We start from the raw sequence: 12,300 nt of genomic DNA, 5'->3' as shown, positions 1-12,300 counted from the left end.
TTGTTTAGATTTATTTCATTTCACATAATATTTACAACCATAGGATTGGGCTTTAAGAACATCACCAAAGTACTTTTCCATGTTCTACATAAAGAGTGTTCTGTTTATTAGGTTTTCAATTTTTGTGGGTATGCTCCTTTGAGTAATTGTCCAATCTGAGCACGCACGTTGTACTCTCACCTTTGATTGCCACTAGGCTCCAAAGGAGAACTAGCCACTATACTGCAATGTTTGTGCACATGGTGAGTTTTTGCACAGCGCGTACTGCTTTTCCTTGCCAAATGACATAATTTATTTTTCATGACTAATAACCAAGAGAAACTATCTCATATAATATATAACAGAAGAATGTTAAATTAAAAATTACTCTCTAAAAGTTTCTACACATGTTTATTAAAATGATGGCTAGTATAAATAAATGGACAGGCTTCGGTCTGCTAGTCTGTTGTAGATACGCGTAACCCTTTGGCGCACATGGAGCTGTTCACGCTGCCATACTACTCGTACCACTTGGCCCTATGCATCTTGTTAGCTCTCCTCTACCATGCCGTCCTACGCGCCGCCGCCGCCGCTGCCACCAGGCGTCCCCGCTCGAAGCTGCCTCCCGGTCCGTGGCAGCTTCCGATCATCGGCAGCCTGCACCACCTGTTGCGTGGGCTCCCACACCACATCATGCGCGACCTCTCCCTCCGCCATGGCCCGCTCATGCTGCTCCGCGTGTGCGAGCGGGAGGCCATCGTTGTCTCCTCCGCCGAGGCCGCGAGGGAGATCTACAAGGGCAACGAGGCCGCCTTCTCGGCGCGGCTAAGCAGCCCGGGCATCGACGAGCTCTCCAGGCACGGCCAGGGAATCGTCTTCGCGCCCTACGGCGACCACTGGCGGCTGCTCCGCCGGATCCTCATGATGGAGCTGCTCAGCGCGTGGCGAGTCGAGGCATTCCGACGGATCCGCGAGGAGGAGGCGGCGCGCCTGGGCTCGTCGCTTCAGGCGACGTCCGATGGTCGACTCGTCAACATCGGCGAGCGGCTGGAGGAGTTCGTGACAGACTCGGTGGTGCGTGCCATCTTTGGGGACAGGCTGCCCGATAGGGCCACGTTTCTGAGGATCGTCAAGCAAGGAATGGACCTGTCGTTGATTTTCGGCCTCCGGGACCTCTTCCCTTCGTCGTGGCTAGTTCGACTTGTGCCGCGCGGCGGCGGCGGCAAGGCGGAGCGGCACCGTCAGGAGGTGTTCAGCGTTATGGACAGCATCCTCAAGAGTCACGAGGAGAGGAGGGCAGCCAGAGATGGAGATGCCGAGCAGGACATGGTCCAAGTGTTACTCAGGATCCAAAAAGATGCCAGTACGCGAGTCTCCCTAACCGACGGAGTCATAAGGGCACTCCTCATAGTAAGCTCTCTTGTCTCTCTTTCTCTTGTTACAACCAAGGCTTCATATTTAGGCCTGGTTATTATAGCCATCTAAGAAACAACTCGTGCTATCTTATTATAACTAGCGGGGTAACCCGCGCATTTGCGCGGCTAGGATCAATACATATTGTTTTGTCTTGATGATGTTACAAAAGTCAGGCCATACTATTTTACTTGTAGTTATATTCTCTTGAAGCTATTTTTGTTGTCGTGATTAATTATCAATGAAAAATATGTCTATAATATATGTCTTGCGGAAATATGATTGCATTTTGATATAAATCTACTGATGATCGTTTAGTGTTTTTGGCAAGGCCCATGATGAAAATTGATGTTATTTGAGTTTTGTGACCTACCATGTGAAAGAATTTACTTTCATATTGATCTCTAACCTCCCTCCTCCACTCCACCTCGCATGCAGTGAATTGCAAATCATATACAAACTCCTATTCAACTGGACTTACTACTCTAGACTTTTACAGTTTCCCCTTTATCCCAATCCAAATTTGTATTTTTATATGCCTAAAATTGATTTTATGATCCATGGACCCACCATATACTTAATAAGGCAGATTATCTAGTTTATGTGGATGAATATGCTCGTTCGTGCACATTGTGGCATGTTGGAATTGATCTTCTGTTTTGCTTGCTCATATTGTACATCGAATGTACACATCTTATAACATTTTATCCTTTCTAGTTAAGTCTGTCTCTATTTCTCCCTAATAATCATGAAATTCGCTGGTTACCATTGATTCATCCACACCTTTGTTCGTCTTTGTTGTACTCTCGCGAGTGCATATCAATCTATTTTGTATTTTACATATTTATTATTGCACTGAGTTGTTAGTGTGTCATTAATTTGACATTCGAAACTATGGAAAACTTTCTAACAAAACTACAAATTGGAAAGAAATAAAAATGGAGTTGTTTCCAATCTAACTATTTGCCACAATGCCAAATTTATTTTACTATAGCACCGAGATATAGAAAAATAGCTTCTAACATATGCACAATCAGATATATGTTAGAGAAAAAATCATGCATTTGATTTCCTTCTGTTGGTTGGCGTATAAAATTTGAGACATGGCCATCGGATATGGCCTTAATTTTATTTTATTTTGAGAAAACACATGCCCTCAATTGATACACACTTCTCATCTTTTGCCAAAAACATGTGCTAATTAAACTGATATGTGAATCTGAATTACGGATTTTGCCTTCGCGAACAACTAAAATCTTCTCGATAGAAAAAGATGAAACATATATGGGGTTGGAAAAAAACCATATACCCATAATTCAGGTCCAAGATTTTTTCGAAAGTAAAAACAAATTCTTGGGTCAAGTGAAATTTGAGAAGGCGGAAAGAGAAAAACGTATCTAGAATTCGAGACCGTCTATGTACTTATATAGTGTGCCTAGAATTTTCAATAGTAAAGAGGGACATATTTGTAGATTCTAGAACATTTTAAAATAAATAGCACGTGTAATTCTAGATGTGCTCTACACGCATGAGTAATTTCATCATTATTAAATATATTTATTTCTAAACTTAAAAAATAAAGATATTTGTGGATCTGTAGTAGTAAATAATACGTGCGTTGTATCTATACATTTTTGCCTTTTTAGCTTATAATCCGTAGATAGATAAATATGCTTATTTATTTTCACACAAAATAATATGTTTATTTATAAAATTCTACCTACGTGTAATGAACAATCACCGGAAAATAAATTAGCAACTATATGTGTATACAGAATGACTATTTGCTCTTTTACTTAACGACAAATTGAGCTTTTTCTTATTTTAAGAGCGCTCCAATTTAAACTGTACAGTAGTTAATTCATATACATGCATGTGCTAGTTTTTTTAGGGCGCTTCTGATTAGTACTACGGGCTAGCATGCAGCCACTTTTTTATTGTATATGGCCTTCGGGGCTCATTAGGAAATTGAATCGGTAATGGAAGCTATCACCGTGCCTTCGGGGTAACGTGCCTTGTTTTTTACATCCTGATCCGACATCGAAGCTTTAAGCCTATATACATTAGAAATATTAGCACACATGCCCGTGCGTTGCAACGGGATAATAAAATTACATGTCTCTAGCTCAATATATGAATGGATCAAGACCCCCACATGTCCGTATTCTCTACTTCAACATGGCACCCTTTAATTAGAGCCAAACCGGTATATTCTCTTTTTGTTGGCACGTGCCCATAATTTATTTCAATTATAATTAACCAACATATTCTGTTTTACTGGTACATAGAAGCTATCACCATTAATAATTTATGGTGTCCCTTATTCTGAATAAGTCGACTTAGCTCGATACGCCGGAATGCGGAGCAGGCCGAGTATGGGAGTGATCAAACTCACGACCACAAGGGCCGTGGAGTTGTTGCTTCACAGTAAATAGTCAAAAAAAACTCAAGACCTCAAAGACCAGACCATATGTTGCTAGCTACTCAAACAAACACATCCTGCTAACCAATGGCCAGCTTGAATATTTAAGAATACAATGCAACGTCAAATTCGAAACATTTTGATTTATTTTTTTGAACTTTTCAAAAAAAAGATAGCTATGAACTGACAAATATCGGCCACGTGAACAATTTTCGAAGTTATGAACATTTTTTTAAAACTCCATACATTAAAAAACACAAAAAAATTGAACGAAACGTTTTTTGAAATTCACACGCATTTCTTAAAAGCATGAACTTTTATGAAAATACGAATATTGTCTAATTTGTAAACAATTTTTCGAAATGGGAACATGTTTTGAAATTTATTTTTATTTTTAGAATATTTTCAAATTTGTAACGGTTGTTAAATCTTGAATAAATTTGGAAAAAACTCAAACATTTTTTTAAAAATGTGAATAATATTTTAAATTTTGACAAAAAATAGGAATGACAAAAACATTTGCAAACTTTTCTGAAATAGGAACACAATTTTGGAATTCGTAACATGAACTACCAAATATATTTGGCAACGTGAATTTTTTTCCCAATTACGAACAGTATTTTGAAAATTCCATTTATTTTTGGAAAAATAAAGAACAAAAAATTTGAAAGGAACATTTCATGAAATTCACATACATTTCCTAAAAACAAGAACATTTTATAAAAATACGAACATTTTTGAAGTCGTGATCAATTTTTTAAAATGTGAACATGTTTTGAACATTCAGAAGAATTTTATCAAATGTGCTTCTTTAATGCAAAAACTATTTTCAATTTTTGAACATATCACTAAAACATGAATATTTTCAGAATTTTGGAACTCTTTTCAAATGCATTTTCTAAATCTTGAACAATTTTGAAAAATACAAACATTTTCAAAATAATTCGAATGAGTTTTTAAGGTTGAAGAAATTTTGGAAAGACAAAAAAATTGCAAATATTTTTTAAAATAGAAAGCAATTTTGTAACTCATAACATTTCACGAAATTTCGAAAATTAATTGAAATTCCGAACATTTTTAGAATTTTCGAATTTCCGAAAAAAGTAAAAAATAGACTTGGAATGGGGAAACTAAAAAAGAAATAGGTGATAAAAATAGAAAGAAACAGAAAAGGAAAAAGTGAAATAGAACACAAAAAAAATGGGTGGGCCAGTCTTGGGCGCCCTGTATGTTACTCGAACTATTTGCCACAGTGTGCGGGAAATAGGACTTTTTTAGTTGTCGCGTGGGCATGGAAAAAATAAGCTGACTTTACTGGGTCACCACGCGCTCGGCCCACGTATGAAATTCTGCCCCTACAAAAGTTTAGTACCACCTCGTATAGAAAAAAAAATCTGGTGGTGAATGGATGAAAAATTAGGGAAACGCACCTTGCTTTATTAGTAGGTATAGATATAGATATAGATATAGATCTACGTGACAGTCCAATATATTGCTACATGCATCTTTATATGTTACGTAATAACTTTTAGATCTCAGCCGTTATTTTTTTGATCGGATGATGTAAATATAATTAGCATATGTGGACGAACGTGATGGCTTGTTTGACTTCTGTTTTATGTATATAATAGATTTATACGTCGCATATATCCTACTCTCTAGTTAATAGTTTTACAGCCCTTTTTTTGATTGATAGTACTTGCTTGTATCCCTCCCAACAGGATGTCTTTGGTGCAGCACTTGACACCACAGCTACTAGTCTACAATGGGTGATGGCTGAACTAATGGCGAACCCAAGGGTGATGCGGCGCGTGCAGTCCGAGGCAGATTGTGCTCTCGCAGGACAGGCTACAGTACAAGAGGCCGCACTAAAGAGCATGCAATACCTCAGGGCAGTTATTAAAGAGACCTTGCGGCTACACCCTCCTGCCGTGCTCTTCCCTAGAATGTGCGTGGAAGACTGCAAGATTCAAGGATATGATGTACCATGAGGGATGATTGTCCTAACCAACACATGGGCAATCTCTAGGGACCCCAAGTATTGGAATGAGCCGGACAAGTTCATGCCAGAGAGGTTCGAAGGTGAGGGTGTTGCCAACTTGAGAGGCATGGACTTCGAGTTCACTCCTTTCGGTGTTGGGAGGCAGATTTGCCCTGGGATTGATTTTGCGTATGCAAACCTTGCGATTGCTTTGGCTAGCCTTCTTTACCATTTTAACTGGGAGCTGCCTCTCGGAGTTGAACCAGGGGAAGTAGACATGACAGAGGAGTTCGGAGTCACTGCTCGAAGGAAGGTCAACCTATTTGTGCGTCCAATTATTCGTGTTCCCCTTGGATGAATTACACTTGCAAAACCACATGCTCTTACTATAAGTAGCTCACATATGTACCTTATGTAATCATAATATGTATTTGTAACAAACCCCAAGAATACCCCTACGCACCCCGTAGTTTTATGTGACAAAACGGCTGTCATAATGTCTTACATTTCCTTGAATACTTGTAGCTATTTGCTTCCATCTATAATGTCTTTATCTATGACAAAGGTTATTGACACTAATGGTCAAATTATTTCTTCTCATGTATTCCCTAACAGTACACATCTACCATAGGGGATCATTTCAAGGAACTCGTTTATTGATCTCCCAACCACTGCATTAATATAATACACACAACCCACAAAATTGACTATTATAACCTTTACCAAAAGAAATAAGGTAAACTCTTCTTTTATTTATTGTTTATTCGGGGAGTTCTATTTTTGTTGGGAAGTTTACTTTTTTTTGTATGGAAGGTTGCCTCGTTGTTGGGAAGTTCACCTTGTTGTGAAAGTTCACTTCTTTACAATTTCGTTAGGATTTCATTTTTTTTGTGTCCAACTTCACCAGTCAATGTTATGCAGTTCAATGCATGCAATTTAGATGGGTTACCTCACCTCGAACTGTTCAGAAAAAACCACAAAATAGTAATTTGGTAAGTGATAGATAATATTTATGAAAAATCAGTAATTTCATGCGAACAAGACAGAAAATTTTCTAAGTTTGGTATTTCTAAATGCTTTAATGATGGGAGTGCCCATGCATTAGGGTGTCTGAGAAATACTAGTTGATTATCCAAATTGTTGGAGTTAAGTAACCAAATCAAACCCTATCATGAACCCAAAAAAGTAGCAATGAACTAAATTCAGAATTCTAGTAAGTAGATTGCTAAGTTGGCATGAACACAAAAATGGTTTATGGCAAACTTATTTAATTTAATCATGAATAAATTTGTTAAATAAAATATAGATGTTGCTTATGGCGAACTAAATTCAAAATTATAATGAATGCAGACAAAAACCACCATGATACAGAAAGATCGACTAGGAAACAACTATTTCTCAAGCAACCAAAAATTAGCAAATCACTATCTACCCCACCTTCGAAGCTGATGGCAGCACTTACATTTAATTAGATCATTGATGGTGCGCGTTGCTGCGCCAGTCCATTTTTCAACAATTTGATAGAATTTTTCATAAATGTTTGACACATGATCATGGGATAAACAATATCATAGGCAATAATATACTATTGGATCGGGCATTCGGCAGTCATTGCAAAAAACTAAACTGACACATATATTGGGGAGAAATCGAAAAGGTTTCAGTTTGTGGTGGCTTGCAATGAGAAAATAATAATGTTGGCTGTAAGCTGATTTAAATGTGGAGTGAAGGAGATATGCCCGTACTAATTCTAACATGATTCCGCGCCATAGTTTGGACTGTGTGCCTCTGTTTCTTAGAAATGAGGTGCATGTGTGGATAGAAATGGTAATACAACCAGGCCCGGTTCTGAGATTTTGGAGCCCGGGGCGAAACTAGGACATGGGGCCCTAGCATTCCTAGACGCAACCAAAAAATCATGGCATTGGGAAGGGTCTCATCTCAACGACTTGCCGCTTGGCATGGCAGAAGGGGCCATGATGCACGAGAAATCAAGCGTTGGTTCAATACAACTCAACATGGGTGATTGTATAGGAGATCAAGCAAAATTGCATTTACCATCAAGCTAGCGAAATTGCGCTAACACGCTCTAGCGGGTGATGGACCTAATGTTTGATGTACAAAACTGATAGCATGCAAAAATTGTATGACAAAAAAATGTAAAATTAGCCAGATGACAACTAAACTCAGCCTATACAAAAATACAAAACTAAAGTTAAGATATTGAAAAATATACAACACTAAAGATTGGTTGCGAAACAATTAGCTGTAACTCATAACATGGAATCAACTTTTCCATACTAAAAGACTTAGTATCTGATCATTATTGGACAACAAAGAATTAGTACCTGATCCAAAGCGACGGAAACAACAGAACCAACCCATCCATGCTTCGCATTCACCACGTAGCACACCAGGCCGGTAGACCGCCGTTAGCCGCGCATGTCGCTCCTACCTCTCTTCCATTGCACTTTTAGGGTTGAACTAGATGCGCCGCTACTGCAAGCGACGAACGCAGGTATCGAATAATCGATCACTATGCCAATTCCTGCTAAAAATCGCTCCCTAACCTAGTCGGCCCACCACACAGACGCTAGAGTAAGCAAGGCCCAAGGCCCAGCTAAAGCCTAATGGCAATAACATGTCGTCTTTCTTCTTCGGGAGCAACTAGTTACCGAGCGCTCCTTCGGGAGCCTCGCAACGATCAGCGCCACTTGGCGCGCTCTCAGCCATTCGCCACGTGTCGCGCTCTGGACGCTCCCTCCAGATTTTGCTTTTTTTTATTTTTTCGCATGCGTTTTCGGCTTTTTAAACGGTTTTTTCCCGTGTTTTTTCAACGTTTTGGTTTTTCCCCGGTCTTCCTTAGCGTTTCGACCAAAAAAAATTGAAAAAAAAATTTGCGCGAAAAAACGCGTTTACTTTTTTTTCTTTCGTGAAAAGTCACGTTTTTTTTCGCGAGAGGCACGTCTGTGCTTTAGCGAGAGTCACGGCCGTGCCTTTCGGAAACGAAAAAAACGCGTTTTCTGTTTTTTTTTCTTTCGCGAGAGTCACAGTTTTACTTCCGCGAGAGGCATGGTTGTGCTTTCGTGAGAGTCACGGCCGTGCCTCTCGGAAAGGGAAAAACAAAACGCGTTTTCTGTTTTTTTTCTTTCGCGAGAGTCACGGTTTTGCTTCCGCGAGAGGCATGGTTGTGCTTTTGCGAGAGTCACGGCCGTGCCTCTCGGAAAGGGAAAAAATTCGCGTTTTCTGTTTTTTTTTTTCTTTCGCGAGAGTCATGGTTTTGCTTTTGCCAGAGGCACGATTGTGCTTTCGCGAGAGTCACGGGCGTGCCTCTTTCGGAAAGGAAAAAAAAACGTGTTTTCTGTTTTTTTTTCTTTCCACGAGAGTCACGGTTTTGCTTCCACGAGAGGCACGGGCGTGCCTCTTTCGGAAAGGGAAAAAACCGTGCTCTCGGTTTGGTTTTTTCGTCCGGTTTTTTTCGTGAAATTTTTTTCGTCAAAACCTATCAACATGGGATCTAGTTTTGAAGATCTCGACGCGAGGAATCCAATGATGAAAACGGTTTGAGATTTGGACGCACGGTTTAAGAGATAAAATGTTTTGAATAAACGAATCTACGAAAAAAGGAAAAAACTTCCAGGTTGCGACAAGTGGCGTGCTTCATGTGCGCCACTTGTCGTAACCTGGGAAGATGGAGCGTTCTTTGCAACGAGTACTTCTTAATTAGTGATTTCGTTCTTCTTCGTGAGATATTGGAGCTCTAATGACGATCTACAGGTTGAGATTTTAGCGAGTCGGTCGTTCCTACTTGCTGAAGCCAGCGAGCATATGGGCTGGTCCACGTGCACGGGTAAGCACCTGCCTGTTTCATGTTTCGTTTTTTCATGTTTTTAGTTTTTTCATTTTTTTCTTTTGTTTGCACTTTCAAATATATATTATTTGAAATATATATATATATTGAACTAGAATTTGAAAAAATGTTGACCATGTATTTAAATGTTGACTAAGTATTAAATTGTTGAACACGTATTTAAAAATATATTGAATGAGTACTAAAAATGTTGAAAAGGGTATATGAAAATTGTTGAACAAGTATTTCGAAATGTTGACCAAGTATTTGAAAAATGTAGAACAAGTATTTGAAAATATGTTGATCAAAGTATTTGAAAAAATGTTGATCATGTATATAAAAATGTTGAACAATTATTTGAAAATTTTAAAAAAAGTATTTGTAAAATTAGAGCAAGTATTTGAAAATATGTTGAACAAAGTCTTTGAAAAAAATGTTGAACAAGTATTTGAAAAAAATGTTGACTATGTATTAAAAAAATGTTGAATAGGTGTTTCAAAAATGTTGAAAAAGTATTTAAAAAATGTTGACCATGTCTATAAAAATGTTGAATAAGTGTTTGAAAACTGTTCAACAAGTATTTGAGAAGTGTGGAACAAGTATTTGAAAAAAAAAATTGATCATGTATATTAGAATATAAAATGAAAAAAAAGAAACAAATAAAACCAAAAATCAAAATCAAAAAAGAAAAAGGAAAAGGAAAAATGGAGAAGAAAAAATAAACCGAAAAAGAGGAAAAAGGAGAAGATAAAAAGAAAAGAAATTATATAAAACAAAAAAGCTGGAAAAACGGAAGAGAAGTAGTGGAAACCTCGACTGTATTCGACGTAAGTAACTTACCTTTACTACTCTGTCAAGAATCAAAGTTGAAGCTTACTGGTTAGCTGTGCTGCCTATAAACCAGGAGACCGAGATTCAAATCCTCGCTCAAACCATTTCCTTTCTTCATTTTATTGTGCTCCAATGGGCTGGCCCAATAGCTGCAGATGCTTGAACGAGCGGAATTTCTCATATCGCTTAATACGATAAATAGACGCCGCGTGGGTGCACGCACTGCATACCTGGTCGCAGGGGGGGCAGCGGGGCGGCCGCACCCCCTGCCCCCACCCCCCCCCCCCCCCCTCAGGGCCGGCCTAGGACATGGAACAGAAATGGACGGGCTAATGGCATGTTGGGCCAAAAAAATGGTCCTAATGCATTCCAGACCTTATGATTGTATGGGGAGCTCCTAACCGGTGCTCTCAACAGGGAACGACTAGAACTAACAAACTGGACTATGCCGCGCTACTGAGTAAATTCAGGGCGAATACATAATGTACATTTGTAACCGCGCGATTTACTACACATGTAAACGTTTACTGTAGCACTTTGATTTTTAAAATATTTGAAAACATTCGGGAAAAAGTTCATGAATTACAGAAAAGTTCATTGGTTTTCAAAAAAAATCATATTTCGAAAAAAGTTCATCAATTTTGAAAAATGTTCATCGATTTTGAAAACAATTCATCAATTTTGTAATAGTGTTCATCGATTTTGAAAAGCGTTCATCAATTTTGAAAAAGAGTTCATCGATTTTGAAAAAAGGTCATCGGTTTTTTGAAAAGAGTTCATCGATTTTGAAAAGAGTTCATCGATTTTGAGAAAAGAGTTCATCCATTTTGAAAAGAGTTCATCGATTTGGAAAAAAGTTCTTTGGTTTTGGAAAAAGAGTTCATCGATTTTGAAAAGAGTTCATCGATTTTGAAAAAGAGTTCATCAATTTGGAAAAAAGTTCAAAAGAGTTCATCGATTTTAAAAAGAGTTCATCGATTTTAAAAAGAGTTCATCGATTTGAAAAATAGTTTGTCGATTTTGGAAAGTGTTCGTTGATTTTGAAAAGTGTTCGTTGATTTAAAAAAAAGTTCATCGAATTTGAAAAATGAGTTCATGGGTTTTGATAAAAACTTCATTGAATTTGAAAAAAAATCACACATTTACGAAAAAAGGAATAAGAAAAGAAAAATGAAAAAAGAACACAGAAAAGAAGAAGCAGAAAACCTCGCGGCCTGGAGAAACAATAAAAGAAGAAGTGGTTTACACACACCAAGTGGTTCATTGCCTAGTGATAACTGCGGTGCTCTTTAGAACGAGGCATCCCAAGTTCGAACCATCGCACTCAATGTTTTTTGATTGATGCAGTTTTAACAGAAAAAGAAGAAATGGGCCGGCCCAGCGCGGCGCGGGGAGTATGCGCCCTTTTGCGTGCAGTGAAGAAACGAAACGGGCGCAACGGGCGCCGTTTAGGATTTGTCGATTGAATGTGCCTGTACTTATTTCGTGCTTGAGGCTTCAGTTGTGATGTTGGACCTCACTGGGCATTGCCGGTGCTTTCGTCTCACTGTTTTCAGTGCTTTACTCATGTTTACAGAGTATGACATGTGGGCCAAGTGCCAAGTGAACAATATGAACATCCAAGCAACATTTAGAATCGGTCTCAATGTCACTGTCTAAGTGTCAAATATATCAGCATCCAAACAGCAGAATTTATCTTACGTCTCAATATCAATGTCCAAGTTGAGTTGATATTGGCCCCAATATCAATGTTGAGGTTCGGATATGAACATCCAAACAAAGCACTATGGTTTCACATGATACGTAAATATCTCAGGAGCGATA

General features: G+C 38.5%; 1 pseudogene; it reads left to right on the top strand.

The window, feature by feature from the left end:
• Positions 1-474: 474 nt before the first annotated feature.
• LOC109731719 (desmethyl-deoxy-podophyllotoxin synthase-like) lies at positions 475-6,153 on the top strand (annotated as a pseudogene).
• The last annotated feature ends 6,147 nt before the right edge of the window (positions 6,154-12,300 follow it).

Source organism: Aegilops tauschii, chromosome 7 (genome assembly GCF_002575655.3).
Source record: "Aegilops tauschii subsp. strangulata cultivar AL8/78 chromosome 7, Aet v6.0, whole genome shotgun sequence".
NCBI lineage: Eukaryota > Viridiplantae > Streptophyta > Magnoliopsida > Poales > Poaceae > Aegilops > Aegilops tauschii.
Note: the sequence above shows the minus strand (reverse complement) of the source record. Positions and strands in the feature narration are given on the sequence as shown.